We start from the raw sequence: 24,347 nt of genomic DNA, 5'->3' as shown, positions 1-24,347 counted from the left end.
GGGAAATTTTTAAAAATCATCGTGTTCGGAAATAATTGCAAAGGTACAGCAACATTACCAGAATAATAACGAATGGCCCCAAACTCCTCACTTAAATTTTCACCTTTTTAACATTCTGTCAGGTTTGCGTACTCTGTATGTGCCTACATACATGCATATATACTTATATATAACATATATACATATATATAATTATCATGTTTTCTCTAACATTTGAGAATAAGTTGCCTACAACGTGGCACTTTACCTCTTAGTACTTCAGAGTATATTCCCAAAAGAAAGATTTTTTTACATAACCACTTCTTTACGGACTAAAGTTATCGACTTCAGTAAATGTAACATGAATACAAAAACTGTATTTATCTGCTCTCTGTATTTCAATTCTGTCAATTTGCCCAGACTGCCGGACTACCGGATCCGGCACGGTATCACCCACTGCATTTAAATATTATGTCTCTGTGGTGTCTTTTAATATTTAAAATTTTCCATCTCGGAATTGGCTGCAATTTACTACGGCCCCCTGTTAAGGGCAGCACTAGAAGGGGGTCACTTATTCCACTGTTGCCGAAGAAGACCTGGGACAGATGACCAGTGTGGCCCACAGACTTCTAAGATGGCCCCCGAGATTCCCCACCTCGTTGGTGTCCATTCTGTCTGCAAGCCCTGAGACGGTGACATGATGGATTTTACTGCTGTGGCAGCTGCCGCAGGAGTCAAAGCCCCCTGAGAGGGAGCGAGAGGGAGTGACAGAGGCAACAATGGAAGATAGTTGCTTCCAGGGGGATTGGCCAAAGAACCAATTTATATAAAACTTTTCCTTAACTCCCGAAACTGTCCTTCTTCCTAGTCAGCCCCTACCCCCTCAGAAACAACCACTGAAATGATTTCTGCCATCGTTGATTAGATTTTCCTATTACCGTAGAGTGTAAACATAACTTTCGTATGCACGGGAAATAAAGTGGGGTGGCTCGCTTTGTTGCGATATTGGCTCTATTGCAGTGGTCTAGAATGGAACCCACAATATCTCCAAGGGACACCGGGGGATGGCATAATCTCTCTAATGGGGCGCCTGGGTGGCTCAGTTGGTTGAGTGCTGTCTCTTGATTTCAGCTCGGGTCACGATCTCAAGGTTCGTGAGTTCAAGCCCCGGCCTCCGGCTCCGCACAGGGCAGGGCCTGCTTGTGATTCTCCGTCTCCCTCTCTGTCTGCTTATTCCTGCTTCTTCCCCCGCCCCCTTTTTCCTGTCTCAAAAACAAACTTTAAAGAAAGAAATATACGACTCTTAAGTTCTTCTATTTATTTGTTAGTTCAGTAACTTGAAGAATTTGTCCACTTCACTTACACTGTAGAATCTATTGGCAGAAAGTTCTTCACAGTATCTCCAAATTTTCTTAATGTCTGTGTGACAAATCAGGATATCGTTCCCTCTTTCATCTGTGATGTTGCAACAGGTTTTCTTTCATTTTCTTATCAAGCAGGGTTTATCAATTTTATTCTTTGCAAAGACTAAACTTTTCACAGAACTAACTTTTGGCTTCACTGATTTTCTCTATTCTTTGTCTCTTTTCTATTTCATTGATTTCCACTCATTTCTATCCTATGCTTTCTTCTGGTTTTAGTTGTATTTGCATATTTATTTATTTATTTATTTATTTGGTGGCTTGCTTCTTACGGTAGATACGGGGCCACTGACTTACCCTGTTCTTTTCTGATACATGAATTGAAAGTTATAAATTATCTTTTAAAGAAAGCCTCAGCAGCATCTGGGAATTTTGATAAATTGTGCTTTGGTCGTCATTCAGTTTTGAATGTTTTCCAGTTTCTTTTGTTACTTCTTCTTTCTCCCAGGAATTATAAGTTACTGCATTACTTCATTTCCAAATATTTGGCGATTTCTGAGGTATCTTGTTTTTATTAGTTCTAGTTTAATACCATTTTAGTCAGAAAACATACTCTGTAGAATTTTAATCACTTGAAACTTGCTGGAGCTTGGTTTATGACCCAGCTTTTGGTCTATCTTATTCGATGTTTCATGTGCGTCGGAGAAGAATGTGTTTTCTCTTTTTGTTGGATATGCTATTCTATACATTTAAATTAAATCGAATTGGCTAAAACATTTTTCAAATTTCTGTATCCTTACAGCTTTTTATCTGCGAGTTCAATTACTGAACCTCCAACTATGATTGTGGATTTCTTTATAATTTTCTTTAGTTCTATCAATTTTTGCCTTCTGTATTTGGGGGCTTTGCTTTGAGTGCCTATAATGACTTTCTAGTTATGCCTCCGTGGGGTTTTTTTTTTATGTACTGCTTTACAGATTATAATATGATTTTTAATTTATCAACATTCCAGTTCACTATTTTCTTTCTCCATTTGTGCTAATCTGTTGTTTAAACAAGACCTTGAGAATGTTTTGACAAATACATTTTTCATTTCTAAAATACTATATGGTTTCTTTTAATATCTGCTTACCTGTGTTTATTATCTCTCCTTGCTTGTTTAAATTTGTCTTACTTCTTTTATTATTATTTTTTTTTAATCAGAGTTACTGCAATACCTTACATCTGAAATATTTTTTTAACAGAAGTCCTTGGGGGATCTGTTTCTGCAGACTTTCACTCTTGTGGCTCATGTTGGTGTAGATTGCATGACTGTTGGTTGTGAGTTTATATTTGCTCGGTTGACACTGATCAACCTTCGTTTCACCTTTGTTTCTACTAAGGGGGCACTTTCTACTCACACTTTCACAGATGCTGGTTTTAGGCAACTGTGGGTTGCCTGGGTTAGCCTGATGTTTCATTCACCTGATCTGATGTTGACATGCGTATTTGCCCTTTGGAAGATCTGTCTTTCCTTTGCTGGCCCCTCACTGCTCTGGTTTCACATGAATTTTTGCCTCTGTTTATTTAGAGGGGCTTCAGGATGTCTTTTCTTTCTTGGAAGTCCAGCACTGAACCCGAAAGAATATTTGATGCAGCATGCTGTTGATTTCCAGCAGGAAGGCCCTTGAGGGTACTTGTCTCACCATACTTGAATTTGAAGCCTGACAACATTCTACGTCTTCAGTCCATGAACATTACTACTGAATGTGCCACTGGGGCCAATGCCTGTGGAGGCTCTGATGCCAAAGCTCCTGTAGCATCTCGTTTCAGCATCTTAACACCCAAAAGCCCTCATCTTCTGTCTCATTGTCTCCAGCATTTAGTTCCCTTTCATTTTCTGGTCAGGTAGAATGTCCTACAGTAGAATGGTTAAGGCCCCCCCATTGAACGCTCCTATTTGTTCCATCCAGAATCCTCTGGAAAGAAAGCCAACCCCAGGAGAAAGGTTTGGTCCTTCAACACCACAGTTCTTTCATTTCTCCCCACAAAGCCCTCTTTTTAGCAAAGTGTTTAGGCAGTCTGGGAGGAAAGAATACGGAGTATATTCAGTCGCAGCCTGACACTATACCTAAAGTAGAGAGTATTGTTGTGACTCTCTGAAATCTGACTTCCATGATGATCTTTCCAGTCTGCTCCTCTGTCTAAATCCCAATAATGATGATGTCCAGGTTCTCCTTCTTGAGTGTTCTGGACTCCCAAAAATCAACAAGTGTGGCTTTTTAATTAGAAGTAATGGTACTCTTTGCCCAATCATATGGAGGAAATTTAGAGTGGATGCTGGTGACCTATAACCTCAGTTCCAAATTCAGCTAAAACTCCCTCGTGCACATAATTTTTTACCTAGGGCCATAAAAAAACCTTCCTGGTAGTGATTAAGTTCATAGGGGCACAGGAGAATGTTTCACAATGCTGGGATGCTAGCAGTTTTGTGAATTGAGTCAAGTATTAAAAAAATACTTTATTATGCTCACTCCCAAGAATGGCGTTGAAACTGGGCAACACAAGTGCCATAAAATGTAAGTATTTATAAGCTACATTGATTATTGGGGTATATAGCCACATGAGCGTAATGATGCTATGGTACAGGTATGTATTCATTTTCCAATGAATTATTATTCATTATCCAATATTATTCCTTCTTCTTCTTAAGAAAGTTTTAAATATCAGGGTAAAATAAAGTTTATATGAAAATGAAATACTTCAAAATCAAAGTAATTGTGTATAAACAAATTTCTAAAATGAATCATTAACCCTCACAATTTCACTTACAAATGTTTCAGTATATTTTTATAGTGAGCAAAAGTCTAACATATTAACGTTCTCCTTTTCTCTTTAACAGTAAAATTGGATACACAAAAATTCAATTTATTATATTTTTAAAAATTCATAAGCATTATTTAAATCTTTACAAGTTTCTTGCATTTTGCAAAACCAGCATTTTTGTTAAAAAGGCATTATATATTAAGCCGAGACTTTTACTACAGCTTCTTACTGGTTACAATCTTTTTAGAAGGAAAGAGGACCTACAAATTTGGTAACTTTATCAGCAGGAATTAAAAAGGTTTCATTGTGATTATATTTCAATCTAAACATCTCTGTTGTCAGCAATGAAAACACAAAATGCAACTCAATAAAGTCTATGCTAAAAATTTTTTGCCCTGCACATTAAATTGACTTAGTAATATTCTTTTAGGAGGGTGTTTTCTTCTTTCTCTTTGCTGTACTAAAATCCGTGATGTTAAATCAAAACAAAATTCCAAATGAATTTTTAAGTATTCTTATGTCCCCACCCATGACACCATGATCAAAAGTCATATGTTCTGAGCACTTGGGTGGCTCAGTCAGTTGAGCCTCCGACTTTGACTCAGGTCATGATCTCACGATTGGTGAGTTCAGGCCCCACATGGGGCTCACTGCTGTCAGCCTGTCAGCACAGAGCCTGCTTCAGATCCTCTGTCTCTGTCTCTCTCTCTCTCTCTCTCCCTCTGCTCCCCCCCAAAATAAATAAAATACCAGTTATTTGCGCTCTTCCAAAATACAAATAAAATATTTTTTAAAATATATGCTCTTCCAACTGAGCCAGCCAGGCACCCCTGTCCCCAGCAGTTAATAGGTAGGTGGAATATAGGACAATTCTAGAGACCAGCTTTTATTTTTTTTTAAAAGAGCCCTAAACTCATGTAATTTTAGTTTTTTAATGAAGAAGATTCATCAGATGTGATTTGTTTTATACATTTGTAAGACTTCTTACATAAACGTATTCACAAAGCAGAAAATAATCCTTTGACAAACCATGTTCATTGGCTTACAAATTATGACCCCCTTCCAAACAGGGCCAATTAGAGTCACTTATTATCACTTAGCAAATAATTATTCATCCATATTTCTTATAAAATGCCTCTGCTGTATTCATATAAAGCTTAACTTTTTTCCCCCAAGCTTATTTATTTTTTTAGTAATCTCTGCATCCAACGTGGGGCTCGAACTCACGACCCCGAGATCAAGAATCCCACGCTCTTCTGACTGAGCCATTCAGGCGCTCCTACAGCTTGACTTTTAGTAAAATTTCAAGGATGTTTCTAAATTGAGCTTGGATATCTTAGTTGGAACCATATTTTTGGTCTGCCATTTAACTGCCTGGAGTTCTGGTATGTGGCCCCTTAACAGCTCCGATATGATCGTCTATTGCCTCAACCATTTGCTTTGTATCAGCTTTAAATCTTGTTTAACTAAAGATCAAAACATCAGTGGCCACTCCCCTCTTTCCCAATTCCAACATGAGCCTTAAAGGTGAATACACCGCATATTGTCTTCCATTTTGTTCACTTTAGGTCACTCATTTGATAACATATTGATCTTGGGAGGAGATAGTCAAGAATTATGCAAAGCATAGGACAAACTTTGAAAAATATCTCTTTATCGTCTATGAAAACACCTCAGCACATGCATGCACAAACCCACGCCCAAATTATTACCTTCTATTACATCAAATAATTAATTGTTTAGTTACCTTTTCTTAAAGTAACTCCATCAGATACAGGCATGCTCACATGGGCAGTTAGCGAAAACTCGAAAAGACCATTCCTGGTCTCCTGCAGAAATGAACAATGGGCCAGCCCATAATGCTAAGCCAATGTCCCCCAAAGTATGTTCCACACAATTTGCTGTTACTAAGTGGTAAGTGGCCAAATGATGCGAGAAACACTGGAGTATCAAAGTTAAACTATTTTCACTGCAGGATTTTTCGGAGTCTTTCAGGGGCTCGTGAGTATTGTGAGTCTGCAAAAGCGCTTTGAAGATGTAGTGTTTCCCTGCTTGTTTTACTTTAACCCAGAGCATCTTGAGAGTCTGAGCAAAGCTCACTTTGGGAAAGGATGGATTGAATGGACTTTCTGGGGTTATTATAAGAATTAGATGAGATAATGCACGTAAGTGCTTGTCACTGAGCCTGGCACAGAGAGAGTGCTTAACAGAGTGAGTGCATAACAGACAAGTTTATGAAAAGCTACACCATTTAACATTCATACTAGCAACGGGTAAGGATTCCAATTGCCCCACGTTCTCATCAACACTTTATTTAATTTAATTTTATTTTTATAACAGTCCTAGTGGGTGTGGAGTGGTATGTCATTGTGGCTTTAACTTACGTTTCCCTAAGAATTTGGTGATGAATTGGGGCGCCTGGGTGGCTCAGTTGGTTGAGCATCCGACTTCACCTCAGGTCATGATCTCGCGGTTCGTGAGTTCGGGCCCCGCGTTGGGCTCTGTGCTGACAGCTCAGAGCCTGGAACCTGCTTCGGATTCTGTGTCTCCCTCTCTCTCTGCCCCTGCTCATGCTCTGTCTTTGTCTCAAAAATTTAAAAAACATTAAAAAAAAAAAGAATTGGTGATGAATATCTTTTCATGTGCTTATTGACCCTTTGTATATCTTCTCTAGAGAAATATCTATTCAGATCCTTTGCCCATTTTTAAATTTAGTTTTGTCTTTTTACTGTTGAGTTGTAGGAATTCTTTAAATGTTCTGACTACTAGGGGCACCTGGGTGGCTCAGTCAGTTAAGTGACCGACTCTTGATTTTGGCTCAGGTCATGATCTCATGGTTTGGGGGTTTGAGCTCCACGTCGGTCTCCGCGCTGAGAATGTTGAGCCTACGTGGAATTTTCTCTCCCTCTCTCTCTGCCTCTACCCCACTCATGTTCTCTCTCTCTCTCTCTCTCTCTCAAAATAAATAAACAAAAAAATGTTCTGTCTACTCGTCCCTTATCAGACATATGATCTGCAAATACTTTCTCCCATTTTAGGGGTTGTATTTGCCCTTTTCTTAATAGTGTCATTGGATACAGAAAGACTTTAATTTTGTCATGGTCCAACTGAACTATTTTTTTCTTTGGTTTCTTGTGCTTTTCAGAATCATCAGATTTTACAGCCCTTCCTCTCACGCTATCCTGCTATTTCTAAACGAGATCCTCTATGTAAAGTCCCTGCCACAGCATCTGACACATCAGAATTTCAATAAATTTTAGTTCCTTCTCTCTGTATTCAAGAAGCCAGGATGATTGGATGGGGCAAATGTCTTAACTCACATAAGTTGGGAGAAATGTTCCAAACCCAAAGTGAGATCCAAGGGAATAGATTGGTTGAATCAGCCAAACGCAAAGGCAGGTTAGACATGGAGTGAAGGGACAGTCAACATTGTCACTAAGTTTTCCTGACAAGACACCTGGCAGAATGGAGTGATTATTAAAGGACATGAACTTAAGATAGAGGTTGGGATGTTAAGATGAAGATACCTAGAGGTCTTGGTTTTACCAATCAGATACAACCAGGGAAAATCTGGAAGTGAGTGCGTGTCAAATAGAAGACCATCTGGCACTCACGGGGGCAGGTCTTCCTGTGATAACTGTCGGGGGCTCCTGGCACCCAGGCTCTAGCACCTTTGGTGCTAAGTCGGGACAGCCAGTGGTAGTGGCATTCTTTTCCCGGACCAATATGGAGGTGCCCTTGGGCATTTTGTCTGGCTGCAATGTTTCTGGCTGTGTCGCTCCTGGTAGTCTCCCGTAGAATCTATAAACTACCTAATCTCCTAAATAGTCTAGGAATATTTATTATCTTATAACACATATTATGATGTAGTTTTATCCTGTTTATGTATTTGTCAGCTTTTAGACTCGAGAGTGCTGATTCTCAAGTGGGGGTGGCTTTGCTCCTCCTTCAAGGGGACACATGACAATGTCTCACAGATACTTGGGATTGTTACCACTGGGGTGGGAGAATTGCTATGGATATCCACAGGATAAGGGTCAAGGATGCTGCTAAACATCCTACAATGTACAGGACAGCCCCCCAATCACAATGGATTATCTGAGCCAAAATGTCACTAGTGCCCAGGTTGCTCAACCTTGATCCAGATCACTTGATGGCAGAAATCATGGCTTATTCATCATCATATCTCCAGAATAGTGTCTGATAAATCCTTGGTAAAAGAATGGAAGAACATCAAAGGCAGTTCTCTAATGAATATCATCATTTAGGGAGTGGGGGAAAGAGCATCCACTTCTTCATCTGAGTTTTGTCGTTCACAAGTTGCTTCTCCCATCCAATCCATTACCTGTTCATGTCCCTGAGGATTCTCTCCTTGGCCATTTTCTTTCGTCCTATTCTCTTTGGGGTCTTCTCTTGCTCGTAGATTTCCTAAATAATCTCTTACATTTGCACAACTCCCTCCTAATTATATGTTAAAAGACCACAGAATTTTGTTTTCAGCTCAGACGTATCGCCAGGCCTCCAGAATTGCCTACTAACGTGTGGATGCTAACAGACACCTTCCCCACACCAAACTTGCCCCCCACACACCATATGTGAGCAGAGGGCACCCAAATTCCATCTCCTTCCCAATCTGCTATTTCAGCAAATGAATAACTGAAAACCCTGTTACTCAGATCAGGCAGCTGGACTTCTCTCTGGCTCTCAGCCAGGAGCTGTGAATTCCACTTCTTGAGTATACTCAATAGATGGTGAATTTACACCCTGCTCTCCAACTTTACTCCTAGAAACACACTTCAGACCTGGATATTTTTTGCTATCGCTTAGTCAGCCTTCTTGTCTATAGTTTTACCTCTTCTAGTCTTTTTATATAGGCACCTGCTTGATGTTTCTATAATGCATCTCTTGTCATATCCCTTTCTGTGTTAAATCCCGAGACTTCTCTCTCTGGATAAAATTCAAACTTTCTTGCTCTAAAATGCAAGGGGACTTATGATTTTCCTCTATTTTTCACTCCGCCTTGGTAACCTTTTCCTTCTTTGCTCTAAGTGTCTTCTTCCAATTCCTCCTTGCACATGCTGTTCCCACTGTCTGAAATGATGTTCCCCTCACATTCACCTGGCTGTTGGAGAAGGGTAGACATTCCTCCTTACTATTTGTGATGATCATTTTTATGCGTTAAATTGATCAGACCGGTAGTACCTAGTTATTCAAACACTAATCTAGGTATTGCCATGAAAATATTTTGTAAATGTCATTAACATGCTCAAAGTGGATCAGGTAAATTTAAGTAAAGATTATCCTAGAAAAATCATAGTGATCCTCATCCAAGCAGTTCAAAGGCCTTAAGAGCAGAACTGAGGTTTACCTGAGGAAGAAAAATATTCCCCCTGGAACTACAGCATCAGTTCTTGCCCGGATTTTCCAACCGATCCTTCCTGATGGCCCGCACTATGGATTTCAGACTTGCTTGGCCAGTCCCCGAAATCACATAAGGCAGCTCCTTGCAATAAGTACCATTTTACGCACACCCTCACACACATTCATCCTACTGTTTCGGGTCCTCTGTTGGAAGTCTGACTGGTATGCTAGCCATGCCTGTCAACCTGGCATTCTGCACAAAGGAGGAAGTCTTATAGGAAACACTTAGTGCCCCCCTCTTCTGCCTCCCCTCGGTCTTCTTTCTCTAACTTCCTCTTCCCCATAGGAGAAGTAGTGTCCAACCCAAATAGAGCCTGGTATTCAATGGCTCATGTTTTACCAATAATGGAATCACTCTGTCTTATTATTTGAAAAAAGACCACACCCTCTTTCAAACCCCATACCTTGGCCTGCACACCCTTGTGGCCCCACAACCTGTCTTTTACAGCAAGCTTCTAGTCCTTGCCTATGGAGCTGTTTGGGTCAGAGGGTCAAATATTCATTTCCCCCCATTAAGTCGTAACCAGAATTGCCATGTTCTGTAGTCTGAATGTTTGACCCCACAAAATCCATATGTTGAAATCCCAACCCCGAAGGGGATGGTATCAGGAGGTGGGGTCTTTGGGAGCTGATTAGGTCATGACGAGAGAGCCCTTATGATTGGGATTAGGGCTCCTAGAAAAGAGACCCAACAGAACTAGCTCATCCCTTCCGCCATGTGAGGGGACAGCAAGAAAACAGCTGTCAGTGAGGAAGCAGGCTCTCACCAGACACCCAGTCTTCCAGCACCTTGATCTTGGACTTTCCAGCCTCCGGAACCGTCAGAAACCAATGTCTGTTGTTTATAAGCTTGCCAAAGGTAATTCACCGTAGCAGCCCCTGCAAACTCAGACAGAAGTTGGTACCAAGAGTGAGATGCTGCTATAACAAATACCTAAAAGTGCGGAAGTGACTTTGGAGCTAGGCAAGGGGTAGAGCCTGGAGGATTTTGGGGTGCATGCTACAGAAAGCCTACACTGCTGTTAAGGGTAATCCTGTGAACTGCAAGAAAGGAATGTTTACTGTTTATAAGCCACTCAGTCCATCTCTCATAAGTTGCCATAGTCCCAGTGGGCTAAGACACCATGCCTCTGAAGCAGAAGGCGGGCCATCAATTTCCTATTTCATTTCTCACAGGCTCTGGAGAAGCACTCACTTCTTTCTTGTTCCATCTGTTATGGCGAAGGAGATGCGAGCCACACCCCCCTCCCTCCATCCACCTCCTCTGCTTCCTTACCGGGTGGAGAGCTAAGGCGGGTCTGGGAAGGCAAGGCCAAGGAGTCTGGACTTGGTAATCACAGGACCTAGCAGTTGAATATCATCTGAATCTGCCAGGCATCCTCAGCCAGGCAGCCACATGAGGAATCAGCACTAAGGGAGACTCACTGTTGATTTGGAACCTCAGAATGAATGAGTAGGGATGTGGTCAAGAGCCAAGATGGAGATTTCTCATCTGGCATCAGTAAGATCTTCTCACTTCTCCAGGAGTCCAGGGGCTCACAGAGTCTTCGACAGACCCAAGGTCCTAGAAAGAGTAGGGCTTTTCACCGATCTTAGGAGGATGTCTTCAAAAGGGTCTGGGAATATGTGCGGAGGTTTGAATGCACGGCAGTTTGGGAGGGCTGGGCATAGGAGCCACAGAAGATATTTACTTGGTTTCTCCCATTGGCCTGCAGCTGTGAACTTGATGCACCAGGAAGTGGGTGCTTAACAGGGGATCTTGTGCCGCCTCTTAAGCAGTTAAATTTATTCAAGGCGTGGGGAATTAAGGGGGAGAACATGAGAAAAGGGAAAGATTTGGGGTCGTTATATCTCAGGGACCACTCAGGCACGGGTTTGGGGGATTCTGACAGCCCCACACAGAGCTGAAGGAACCCAGAGCTACTGCAGGTTTTGGGGGTGAAGCACACAGCAGACAGAGGTCTTTGCTTCTCCTCAGGATTCTGAGGAAGAAAGTTCCAACAGTAGTAGCTCAGACGAGAAGCTTTGGCCTTATGTAAGGCATATGGCAGTATGTTGAAGCTCATGATGGAACATTTTCCCAATTGAGTTTAAGTGAACATGTTGTATACTCCAGACAGCTGGCATAGAGTAACTGGCGTTCTGGCAAATCTAGAGGCAAGATGAATTTTTTCCTTCCTACTTTTTCTCTGTGTTACTTCCTCCACCAACTCTCAGCTTCAATCCATTGCTGGCTCAAGACAGAGGAGAACATAGCTTCTATTTGTGAAATGCTCTCACTGGGGATCAGACACCATTCATCTCTGTATGGGCCCGGTGCGCTGATCAATCATCTTGAGAATCGGGTTGACTTGATTCTTTGGAGACGTGGGACGCATAAGAGTTCTGAGGTTGGATGAATCCACTCTTAGCATCGGGTAATCACCGTGGCAGCCCAGGAAGACGGCCCCACCTGCAGCAGTTGGGTGAGACTCTCCAAGTCTGAGCAGAATGGGAAATGTGGGAAGAAGGTATTTTAGAGTTAAGTGTCTTTGGTTTACAAGAAAAAAGGAATTTGCACTTTTATTTCACTTCTAAATTCTAATTTCTTCCAGGACTTTAGCTGTGAAAGAAGTGATCCATTGTTCATATTTAGGGAATCAGTATTGTGCTAATTTGAATCTAGTCCAGAATCCCTGGTGAGCTATTCTGGCTAATGGGCTTGGTATAGTTTGAGATAAGAACTGAGTCTAAAATTCAACTCGGCCTTTGAAATGATGTCCTTATAGGACCGTCCTGTATCCTCCTGGCGTAACAGCTGAACTGCCCAGCTCCCTCGTGGCAAGAATGGGTTCTCCGTGTCCTGTGGGGTATTGGGAGTGGCACAAAAGGGACATGGCTGCTTTGACACTCTTCTGGCCCCTTCTCTCCAGGGACAGCCTCATCCTTCGCCCAAAGGTTTGAGAAGGAACAGAAAGCTGAGGAGAATTCAGGAATTCCTTGCCACCTCTTCCTCTGTTGATGCCTCAGGCAAAGAGGAGGGAGGTGCTCTGTCTCTCCAGGTGGGAGAGCGCTGGCAAAGGAGACTCTGTTGCCTTCTCCACTCCTGTCTTTATCCACTGGCCCTTCAGGGAGGGAGGGGATGCGGCCAGTCTTACGAGGGGAACTTGAGATCCTCAGCCTCACTGCCCTCGCAGGTGCAGTTACTGGGCTCACCCTACCTCTTCCAGCGACCCCAGCGGGGCGGGTGGTGGGAAAGGCTAGGAGAGTCCCGTGCTCCCAGGAGGAATGTCGTTTCACTGACACTGTCTACAACCATCAGCATGCGATGATAATAAAAAGCAGAGGGCTTTGGGTTGGTCGGTCTTGATATTGTCTACAGAGAATGCACCACTAATTGGATGGATCGCCAACGTGGATCACTCCCAGCACCCTATCTTTATAGACTATCAGGGAAGGGTCCCCTGGGCTTCCCTCACTTACACCAAACCAGAGAGCTAGTTACTCCCTAGCTGACACCATCTCTCCTGCGTATCCGGGAAGGGCTTCCTCATATCCTGCCTGCTTCTTATCTGCCCCTTCGACCCCATTTTCCTCAAAATGGCTGGAGCAAGATGTTAAAAGGCACTACCCCCTCCCATAATTTCTCATCAGACTTAGAATTAAACCCAGCCTCTTACCCCCAGCCCTCAAAGCCCTGTCCTCCTGGCCCTCGCCTGGTTCTCGAACCCTATGTCCTCCTTACTGCCTCCCGGTCATGAAGCTTCAGCCACACTGGCTGTCTTGGTGTGCTCAGGCAGATGTCACAAAACACCGCAGACTGGGTGGCTTAGACAACAGACATTTATTTTCTCACAGTTCTGGGGGCTGGAAGACCAAGATCACAGGGGCAGAAGGTTTCTTCTAAGGCTTCTCTCTTTGGTTGATAGACAGCTGCCTTCTGGCTATGTCCGCATATCCTCCCATAGCCTTGCCTTTTAACATCTTGCTCCAGCTGTTTTGAGGAGAATGGAATCAAAGGGGCAGATAGGAAGCAAGAAGGACACGAGGAAGCCTTCCCGGACCCCCAGAATGGATGCTGTCAGCTAGAGAGTAGAGATGGGGGTTGAGAGAGGTAAGCAGCTTTGGGATATGTTTGGTGTAAGTGATGCCCTCATTGATGCTAATTACTTCTTTCACGGCCCTGTCTCCAAACACAGTCACATTGGAGGTTAGGGCTTCCACATTTGAATTTTGGGAGGACGCAGTTCGCGCTGTAACACTGGTCCTCCTGCCTGCCCCAGGACCTTTGCCCATGCTGTGCTCGCGGTTTGGAGGGCCCTTGCCAGTTCTTTGATTAGCCACCTCTTTTTTTTTTTGTCATCCAGTGTTCAGCTAAAATGTCTTTTCTTCAGAAAGACTCTCTGGTATCTTATCTAAATGGCCCTTTAGTCACTTGCTATCCCTTTACCCATTTTGGTTCTGCCCCAGGCCTCGTCACGTGCCCCTGCTTGTTGTCACCTTTGCCCATTAGAATAAAAACTCTGTGAGAGTAGAGGCCTTGCCTGTCATGTCCACTGCTAGTCACCCTGTGTCCCCCACTGTGTTCCCAGTGGCACATAATAGATGCCTAATAAACATTTATTGAATGAATGCAACAGAATGCCCATACTGTTAAACCAGTAAATCAGTCCAGTATAAGGTAAGTCGGACAGCTTTCCACACTGAAAAATAAACTATAATTAGTGCCTAAAGATCTTCCTCTAATCAAATGAGCAGAGCATAACTCAAGGCCAAGTGACAGGGCATCGAGAGTAAAAACACCAGCAAAGCTATCGCTAACGCTTTGCCAAAACAAGTGATGATCGCTCACACCATCATCAAAAGTGTGTGCCTGTGCTGGCTCCCCGCCCTCTCGCAAATGACCTGTGGGATCAAATGTAGGAGCATTTATCAACTTTACAGGGAAAATGCTATCTGGTTTTAATTTTCAGTTAGTGAAGGAGTGAGACTGAGTAACTGTTCATTTGCTCACTAACCAATTGTATTTCTTTTTCTGTCTGACATGTGTTCCTGTATTAGTTTTAGATTTTTTATTCACCTTTTACTTATTGATTCCTAAGAATACTTTGAGCCTAAAATAAAACATGTTATTTACCGAGCTTAAAGAAATGCATGTATTCTTTGACCCAGGAATTACGCTTCTAGGAATTTCACCCATAGACAGATTTGCCTTACCGCACAAAAATAATGCTCAAGGACATTAACGGCACTTTTGTTGTAATAGTCTCAAATGAAAGCCATTTAAATGTTAATAGGGATAGGTTATATAAATTATTCCATAAGGATACACAGAACACTGAACAGCTGAACGAAAGACTATAGTACATTTTCAGGTCCAAAATCCATTCAATTTGAAGCAAACTGGCAAAACAGTATTTATGGGCTGATTCCATTTGTGTCTTTTGAAACAATGTTTTCTAAGCCTGGAGAAGAAATGGTTAACAGCAGTTAGTAGTAATAGTAACACAAAGGGAAGTGGGTAAGAAAGGGATTGACATTCCACTTTAAAGGCAAGTCCTGGGGGCACCTGGCTGGCTCAGTGGATTAAGCGTCCAGCTCCAACTTCGGCTCAGGTCATGATCTCACCATGCTTGGGTTCGAGCTCTGCATGGGGCTCCCCACTCTGAGCACAGAGCCCGGTTCAGATCCTCTGTCTCCCTCTCTCTCTCTGCCCCTCCCCCCACTCCTACTCTCATAAATAAATAGATAGATAGATAGATAGATAGACAAACGTAAGTCCTCCTCACAGGTTCAAGGGTTTTCCGGTTGTCATCATATGTTTGCTTTCGTTTTGCTTTGTTTTATTTCTTAGTTCAGGCCTTGGAGAAGCAAATCTTTCTCTTTACCCTGCAGCTCTCCCCGGATACTCAAAGTCGCCGGCAGCTGTCCAGAGATTTCCTGCATTATCCACTTCCTTGAAAAGCCCACATTCTTCTTTAAATTCTTCTAGAATCAATCTTGAGTCATCAAGAGGAATTATTCCTGCATCATTCCCTTCCCCTGCTGCACATTAAGCCTAGCTGTGAGGGGAGACTGCATTTTCTAATGGGGCTTGTCACTCTGCATATGATATTATGCCACTTAAAGGGACGTTACAAGAATTCTAACCGCATTCGAGCATTTCTATGCAGAGCAATGGCTTACAGTGTGAAAACAGAGCATGTACAGCCCAGAGACCCTGGAATTGTTGCCAGACTTGAAGAGGTTTCCACTGGAGCTAGCTGTTCGGAAAGTATTTGGCATCTGAAACAACTGCTTTTTCGGTAGTTCCCACGTCTGCGTTCCAGGTGTGCATCCCCAGAAAAGTATACGCTATTTCATCCTAGGCACGTGGCTCACACCCAGGACCTATGCTCGAGCCACCAATCCACACTGGTTCCTAAGAGCATCTATTCACCGGTATGCAAAAAATGTCTCCTTGTATGTGAGCCATGTCAGGAAGAACGGATGGGGCACTGACATGAAATGAAGTGGCAACTCTTGCTGGAAATAATAGCAACGAATACACTTGAGGGGTACTTCCTGGGCCTCACAAAACTGGAGGGATAAAAGCATAAAAATTCAGATTATTTGGGGGGCTCCAGGGTGGTTCAATCTGTTAAGCATCTATCTCTTGGTTTCAGTTCAGGTCACGATCTCCTGGCTCGTGAGCTCGAGCCCTGCATCAGGCTCCACGCTGACATCATGGAGCCTGCTTGGGATTCTCTCTCCCTCTCTCTCTGCCCCTCCCCTGCTCACTCTCTCTGTCTCTCTCACTCAAAATAAATAAATAAACTTGATTTTTTTTTTAATTTCGGATTATTTTTATCTTTTCCTTTTCCACTTCCAAGATTTAAAGAAGACAAGAATAAATACGTAGAACTTTTACCAACCCGAGACTTCTGAATTGGGCATGTGTTAGGGCGTTGAACTTACAGTAGTAGCCTTGACTCATCCACTTTCCAATAGCTATTTCCAAATCTACTCCGATGGGAGAGCCGTCCACACAGTCAGCCAAAGAAGATCATGCTTCCCTGGCCTCCCACCTCTCCCCGATTTCCAGACACCAAGGGTGAGCCTGCCCATCTCTGGCCTCACACGGCCGTCGGCAAGAGCGAAGAAGGCCTCAGAACACTCCTGGCAAGTCCACCACGGTTCACTGCCCCGCAATGCTCCCAGCCTTGTTGAGGACACACAGGCAAACCTCACTTAGCCCTGTTCTCTGGTGGGTGCCAGGCCCCACAAGATGCTTAGAACTCTCAGTCATCTTTCATCTCCGTGGACTCTTGTCCTCAACCATCTCTGCATTTTCCCATCTTCTCTTTCACTCTATGACCCCACTCAAATTCCCAAAACCCTTCCACACTGCCTTCTGGAATTCGGGTTTAACCACCAAATTCTGGACTCTCCTCTCGGGAAACGACTTGTTTTCACTCAGCCCTCTGAGGTGACGGCCGCTGTGTCCTTCAAGACTCTTGCAACACCAGGCCTGGGGGTGGGGGGTGGGTATCCTTCCTGTTTCATACAGCCTCCCTCCCAACACAAGAACAACGGCAAATCCTCATCTTTGAATGTCATGTCATTAGTCTTTATCACTCTATATTCCAATCTGTTACAGTCACTAACAGACCCCCCCCTAATCCTTTGCAGATTTTAGCTCTTGGCTTACTGCTACTTCTCCAGCATACATGATGACTTCAGTACGCATATATATAAAATCTTTCCAATGTCCTAGACTCTCAGTTTCCTGATGCCCTCTCCTCCAACTCTTACATCCTCCACTCTGCCTCAAGCAGTCACTTCAAAGGTCATACCTAGACTTACTGCCAGCAAATAGAACTCCTCTATAATTGTAATTTCAAGCATTCTCTCTTTCCAGCTCACTCTGATATCCCAACTCTAAGAAGCTTTGGCCCCACTGGGACTTATTAGCAATTGACCATGTATTTTCATGGTCGCTTGGTTTTCCGCTTAGCCTAGGTTGTGAGACTCCACCATTATATTACACCTTGGCAAATATTCTTCACAATCTTGTTTCACTGTTCTCACCTGGAAAAAACCCCCAAGCGAGGTTAAATCTAATCATTCATCTCTGTGCACCTACAGACATGGTCAGGGCTGGAGAGAGACACCTGACTCCCTGACTGATCTCATTGTCAACTCCTGAGCAGTGTCTTCAAGGAGGTTCTTTGTTCTTCCCATCAACATACATTTCTAGAAATCCATCAGTCTCCTGTTTACCCTTAACTTGCTCCCGAGTTTGAGATTACCACAGCATCACCTAGAAGATACATGAAAACTCCGATTGCTGGGCCTCCCTCCCCAGATTTCTGAATCAGTCGGTTTGGGGCAGGGCTTGAGTAACTGTATCTCTCAGGTGGTGCTGATGTTGCTGGTCTGGACCACACGTAGAGAACAACGTGCCCTGGATGACTTTTTCATGACTTTTTCTTTCTCCTCAAACCTCCAATACATATTGCCCATCCTTACTCTCATTTGATGGCTTTACTTAACATACACCACACACACACACACACACACACACACACACACAATCTAAAAACAACTTCCGAGGCTCCCAGCACCCAATCTCCTTGTGATGACCCGGAGCAGTGCCCATCCGTTCTTTGCTCCCTCCTGGTGATAGATGAACTATTTAGGCTTCTCTCTATAGCCAGCCCTCCACATGTATAATGAACTCTGTCTCCCCTCTTACTCCATCCTAACTTGTGCAACTACCCCTTCTCCTAACCTTCTCCCTGTATCATGAACTTCTCCCTTGCCTCCCATGCCCACCAGTGTCAAGCACTTGAAGAGAACCCCCTCATGACCCCACATTTCCTTCTATCACCCTTTTACAACAACATTCCATGAAAACCTGGTGTCTTCAGTTTTCTTCAGACTCACCAGGCACAGTGCCTACCTACCACACAGCCTTTGACTTGCTGTTGTCTCTACCTAGAAGATTCTACAAGACCAACTTGACCATCTCCTTCATGGTCTTGGTCAAATGTCATCCTCCCAGTATTTTCTCTCCCCCAAGCCCCACTCCTCTGTCCCTCACTGACCAGTTGTCCTTACCCTTCTTCTCTCCTGTATTGCTTGGCTCTGAAATTCCATCTTGGTTGGACTCGGGTAATAATGGACATTAGGCAAAACTAACCTCTTTCACACAGGAACACTGAGCTCTCTTTGACTGCATCTAAATTGTCAAGGCCTTCCTAAATAAAATACATTTCTGCTTTTCCTTCGCTCTCTTTCTACTCTGTGTGATCAGTTTTTTTTTTTTTTTTCAACGTTTATTTTATTTTTGGGACAGAGAGAGACAGAGCATGAACGGGGGAGGGGCAGATAGAGAGGGAGACACAGAATCGGAAACAGGCTCCAGGCTCCGAGCCATCAGCCCAGAGCCCGACGCGGGGCTCGAACTCACAGACCGCGAGATCATGACCTGGCTGAAGTCGGACGCTTAACCGACTGCGCCACCCAGGCACCCCTGTGTGATCAGTTTTAATACCAACTGGCCACTTTATAACTTTGTCCTGAATATTTAAGTGCCGTTGGATTATGGGGACTAGTAGGCTTCCCCGGAGGCCACTTCAAATGTAGCTTAATTCGTACTGGTCCATGAGGCTATGTTAATCTAAAACCCAGATATATGAGACCTGCCTCATCTTCCTTTCTGTTCACTTACTTTTCCCTACGTTAAATCGTATTTGGATAAGCTAGACAACAAGAAGGAAAAAAAAAAAAAAAAAGACTGTGGCATATCCTACCCTAAAGGGACCACCACATCAGTGGCGTTAGAGGAATTCCCACATCATTCAAGAGGTACTCCAGTGCTCTTAAGAAACCCGGCACTGGCTGCAAGGAAGATCACTGGCACATCACATCACCTGCAACACAGTGAATCAGACAGGAATGAATCTAGCTGAATCCATATGCCGTGTGGTCCCTGGGAAAGAAACTAATCAGTCAAAGTGACATGACTGATGGATTAACTTTAGGAATGAAGGACATGGCAATTTCTCCTCTGCACAGGGCCCAAATAAAGGGGAGGTCATACGAAAGCCGCAGCAATTAAAGAATGAAAGAATCACAATGTAAACATTTGCGGAATTTCCCTATAACTCAAACTCGACCGCTTTGGCTTGTGGGGATAGTTTCTCTGTAAAAAGAAAAAAGGAATTCTCTGTGTAAAGGATTAAAAAGCCAGTGGATTTTAAATACCCTGGTTTCTCTACTTAAAAGATCAAATAAATAAATAAATAGGACGTGCGGACACTTTAAGTGCTGTGTGTGTCCCCAGGTGGAAAGATCAGGCTTGGTTAAATCATTATAGACTCCATCATTCATGTGTCATGTCATGGAAGGCGTCATGGGGAGAAAAAGAAATGTGCCCCTCCCCTCGTGCTGGCCGAGGGGACATAAATCGGTATTCAGGACTGAAATGACGAACCCTTCGGGTTAGAAGCCTGCAGGTTCACAGAAGTTGCCCTTTCAGTGGGTTCTCTTACGTTAAAATAAAACAAACCAAACAGAAGCATACATTTTAAAGGAGAAGATGAAAAACATGTGAAGGTGATTTGATGGGGAAGACAAAAATCCCACCCCTGGCCCTGCTTGGAAATATTCTGCCATGGAAGCTGTGTCTTTGTCCAAGGCCACTGTTTTCCCTGCCCCTCCTTTCTGGGATCACGTGTTTCCCCGGCAGATATGAAAATGACCTGATACTCCCAAGGTAGCAAACATTCCACTGAGTTTCTGTTGCAGGCGCCTAGAAGAAATTTCCTGTTCCATTATTGTACCAAATGAGTGTTGGGCTAATCAGGGCCTCCTGGGGAGGAATGACGAATAAAGAGTACCCATCCCCTCGAGTGAGGCTCTGAGCTACTTCCAAATGCATTTATAGCCTTAATATAACTCAGGAGACTTCACCACCCACGTGGGAAACCAAACCCTTCTAATGGAGTATTTGCTGAGTTCGTCATGGAGCAAAGGAGGACCATTTCTGATAAGCATATTCTTTTATCTATTGTGTTCATTAGAGGTGCCGATGAGAGGTTTCAAAGTCATTTTTTTGTTGTTGTTGTTTTGTTTTATCGTTGCTTGGGATAAGACATATAACTTTTATCATGAGCAAGATGACCGTCAGGAGACACACGATTCCTGCCTGGTGCTGCCCAGGTGTTCGGTGGGGAGGAAGAAAAACATGGGGCATGCCCCCTGACCTTGCCACCAATACTTGGTGTGGGTCTTCCCCATTCCCCATTAAAGCCCTATTTAAAGAAGGCTTTAAAACCCCACCCACTTTGGGGTGCCTGGGTGGCTCAGTCAGATAAACATCTGACTTCGGCTCAGGTCATGACCTCACAGTTCGTGGGTTCAAGCCCCAAGCCCCGGGTCGGGCTCTGTACTGACAGCTCAGAGCCTGGAGACTGCTTGGGATTCTGTGCCTCCCTCCCTCTCTCTCTGTCCCTCCCCTGCTCACACTCCATCTCTCTCTGTCTCTCAAGAATAAATACACGTCAAAAAAAAAAAATTTAAACTCCACCCATTTTGTGACCCTCACTTTTACCTCTTCGTGTGTCTTCAACATGCACCTCGCCCAGAGAAAAAGTATCAGACTCCTCATTTTCTCATAGGCAGATATTCTCAGTCCTTTTGTTTTGGTGAGAAGCTTGCCGATACTGCACTGAGAATCCCTGGGCCCCCACCTGCCTCTTCTTCTCCCAAGGGATAAGAAAGCTGTTATCACTTCCATGCTAATAATAGCAAATTTAGCACAATTGCCTTCTGATCTTTCAAACCACTACAATATTTTGAAGAGGAAAAAAAAAAAAGAAAAAGAAAAAGAAAAAACCTTGGCTCCAGAGGGAAGAGAAAGATTGTAGTTGATCAGACCTGCAAACAATTGTCTAACATTTGTATGTAGCAAGTAATCATGCTTTTTCTTTCTATAATTAAAAGAAAAAAACTATTGCCCTCTCACTTTTGTCCTATTATTTTTGGAGAAACTGAGGCATCAACATTATACTTAAAAAACCTTCAGCATTTCCTGCCTGTCCCACCACCTGCTCTTTAACGTATTTCTGCCTTGGACATCAACTCCCACCTGGGAAATGTTGTTATAAAGAAGAAGCTAGATTTATAGAAACATCATGTAATGCCTAAGCAATTTGCTGGAAAAGAAGATGTAAATTTATGTGTATCTATGGTTCGCATTCCAAGTGAGTGCAGCTCCCTGGGTCATACAAATTCTGTGTCCACCAGCATTAAAAATTAATATCATATGGGGCACTTGGCTGGCTCATCGGTTAAGCATCCGACTTCAGCTCAGGTCATAATGTCACAGTTTGAGAGTTCGCGCCCCATGTCGGGCTCTGTCCTGACAGCTCAGAGCCTGGAGCCTGCTTCGGATTCTGTGTCTCCCTCTCTGTTCCCCTCCCCTGTCTGTGCTCTCTCTCTCTTTCTCTCTCTCAAAAATAAATAAATGTTTAAAAAAAATTTTTAATAAAAAAAATTAATATCATATGAAAATATAACCACGACACTATTTGGCATCTAGATAATACTTTGCATCTTAAGAACTCAACATCCCTGTAAATAGGTGACCTTACTTCACTTTCCTTATAGTCTTGGAAGCTAGAAAAGGCATAGTATGCTAATATGATCCCTGTTTTATGAAGGGAAAAAAAGGAATCTAAAAAACTCAAGCAGCCTCCATATATAGGATGGAATTGGAGCCCAAAGTTAAAATGCTGCATGGGAAACTCACTGAACTAAAACAGCTCCATCATTTATTACGTTTGAGAGTTTGCAAAGGACCTTCAAGTGGTGCTGGCACATATACCTGCAAAATGCTCTCAACCCTCCAGATGAGCACATTTGCAACTGCGGTTTTCTGACCCAAACCAGGAGCAGCTGAACCAAATGAATTAGCGTCTACGTGTCCCTATTAGCTGGCCTCAGCGCAGCTCCCACGGGGACATCCCGGGATGTCCCTTGGACCGGCCTGGGAGGTGGGGACAGGGAGAGATGGAGAGAACCCTTAAACCCAAGTGCTCCGAATATTCACCTTCCCTCCTTTTGCTTCTCAAACGTTATTGTAGATGAAATTAAGCCAGAGTGCAGTACGCATGGACCCAAATCCTTTCTTTTCTTTCTTTTTTTTTTTTTTTTTTTTGTCTCGGATTCGGAAGTGCCAGACAGGCGAGATGTGGTTTTAAGAAGCACCCCAGGTTTTAAGAAGCAAGGCAGGTGTGCAGCCATTTCCATTCCGGCTGCCAGCCCTTTTGCAAAAAGGAGCCCTTTGCAAGAAGCATTTCTCTCCTGTCCTTATAAATCAAATAAAGAAAAATAAAAATTTCTGCCAGGCCGTATGCCTCTGTTCCTATCCTTCAGTGGGCCTAAAATAAAAAAGATTACCCTCTCTGTTCTTTCTCTTATCCCTTTACTAGGGGGAAAAAAATAAATAAAAATAAAAAATAAAAATAAAAGAGCTAGAGAAAAAGAGAAAAATCAAACAACTGTCTAAACCAATCAATCCAACATTTCCAAAGGCTTTTGACCTGTGGCAATGTCAATCCTGTCTTTTTTTTTCCTCCTTTCTTTCTTTGAATCGATATAACCTATGATTCCGATCGCTCCCATATGTCAGTGCCTGCTGAAGGCACATTTTATTGTTCATAAAGCCCCGGACGATAATGAAAAATAAGCAAGAAAACGATAAATTCATCAAAGTTGCGAGAATATTCGAGGAAAAAAGGAATTTCCCGAGGTAACTGTCCTTGACCTGGCTCTTTAATCGAGTGAGATTTCATCACTTTATCTAATATCATGCTTCATGCTTCAGGCGTCCAGCAATTCTATTTTAGTGTGGTCTAATGGGCAGCTGACACATCCACTCAGCCCCAGACTGCATAATATGTGCTGACATACTGTGTGGTGAGCAGCCTTGCAGGGGCTGTTTATTTGGGCCTCTGGAGGAAACAAACCAACCAACCAACAAGCAAGCAAAAAATGTCATCAGGAAAGGGTGCTTCCTCCCCCTTTCAGGCTCACCTTTCCGGGTCTCAGTGGACTTCACCTGTGAAGAGGTCCGGGAGCCCTTGCCGGAGGGCAGGCTCTGATTTGGGGCTGCCTGGGTCTGCCTGTAGGTGAGAAGCCGGCAAAGGCTGGTTATGGTTGTCTGAAACCTGAATCTGGACGGTGTAATGAGGAGTGTCATTCTAACCGCTTTGCAGGCGGCTCTTCTCAGAACCCCTGATTCAATTTGATATTCTGAGGTTAACGTACTGTATTGCGCCCGAAAATAGGAATGCACACGGAAGGCTTTTAGACTTACTCAGTTCAGTAAGCATGGCAAAGCCATCAACAGCTATTTGTACACGTAGGCATGGTGGGGCTCACTTCGATGTTCTGATTAATGCTCGCTCCCCACCCCCCGCCCCCGCCACCACCCCCCAGTCGGACTTCAGAGTAGAAACCCCTTTGTTTTGTTCTTTTTAAAGTCAGCGTTTGACGTAACAGCTGAGAATATTTTCGTAGATGACGTAACACCAACACCAACACGCACGCAGGGAAACGCCACAATCTTTGTAGATTTCCAACGTAGGCAAACTTCAAGCTTTTCTAAAAAGCACGAGGACACAGCAGGGACATGATAACTCTCTGAAATATGTGACCCTGGACTGAATTCAATACTGGAGAATGAAAAATGCCATCGAGAATATTATTAGAACAACTAACAAAACATGCACCGTGGATTACAGGGAAGGA

General features: G+C 43.4%; 1 long non-coding RNA gene across 1 annotated transcript in view; it reads right to left on the bottom strand.

Annotated features, from left to right (window-relative positions):
• Positions 1 to 24,013, bottom strand: part of LOC111556232 — a 29,746-nt gene extending 5,733 nt beyond the window's left edge. Inside the window, exons 1-2 of the long non-coding RNA XR_002148092.3 lie at positions 23,914 to 24,013; positions 23,631 to 23,719 (exon numbers count right to left, since the gene is read on the bottom strand). This is a non-coding gene — a long non-coding RNA (uncharacterized LOC111556232). The remainder of the gene's footprint in view (positions 1 to 23,630; positions 23,720 to 23,913) is intronic.
• Positions 24,014 to 24,347: the final 334 nt, after the last annotated feature.

Source organism: Felis catus, chromosome D4, assembly GCF_018350175.1.
Source record: "Felis catus isolate Fca126 chromosome D4, F.catus_Fca126_mat1.0, whole genome shotgun sequence".
Lineage (NCBI taxonomy): Eukaryota > Metazoa > Chordata > Mammalia > Carnivora > Felidae > Felis > Felis catus.
The sequence above is the reverse complement of the archived record's forward strand: the minus strand, read 5'-3'. Positions and strand labels throughout refer to the sequence as shown.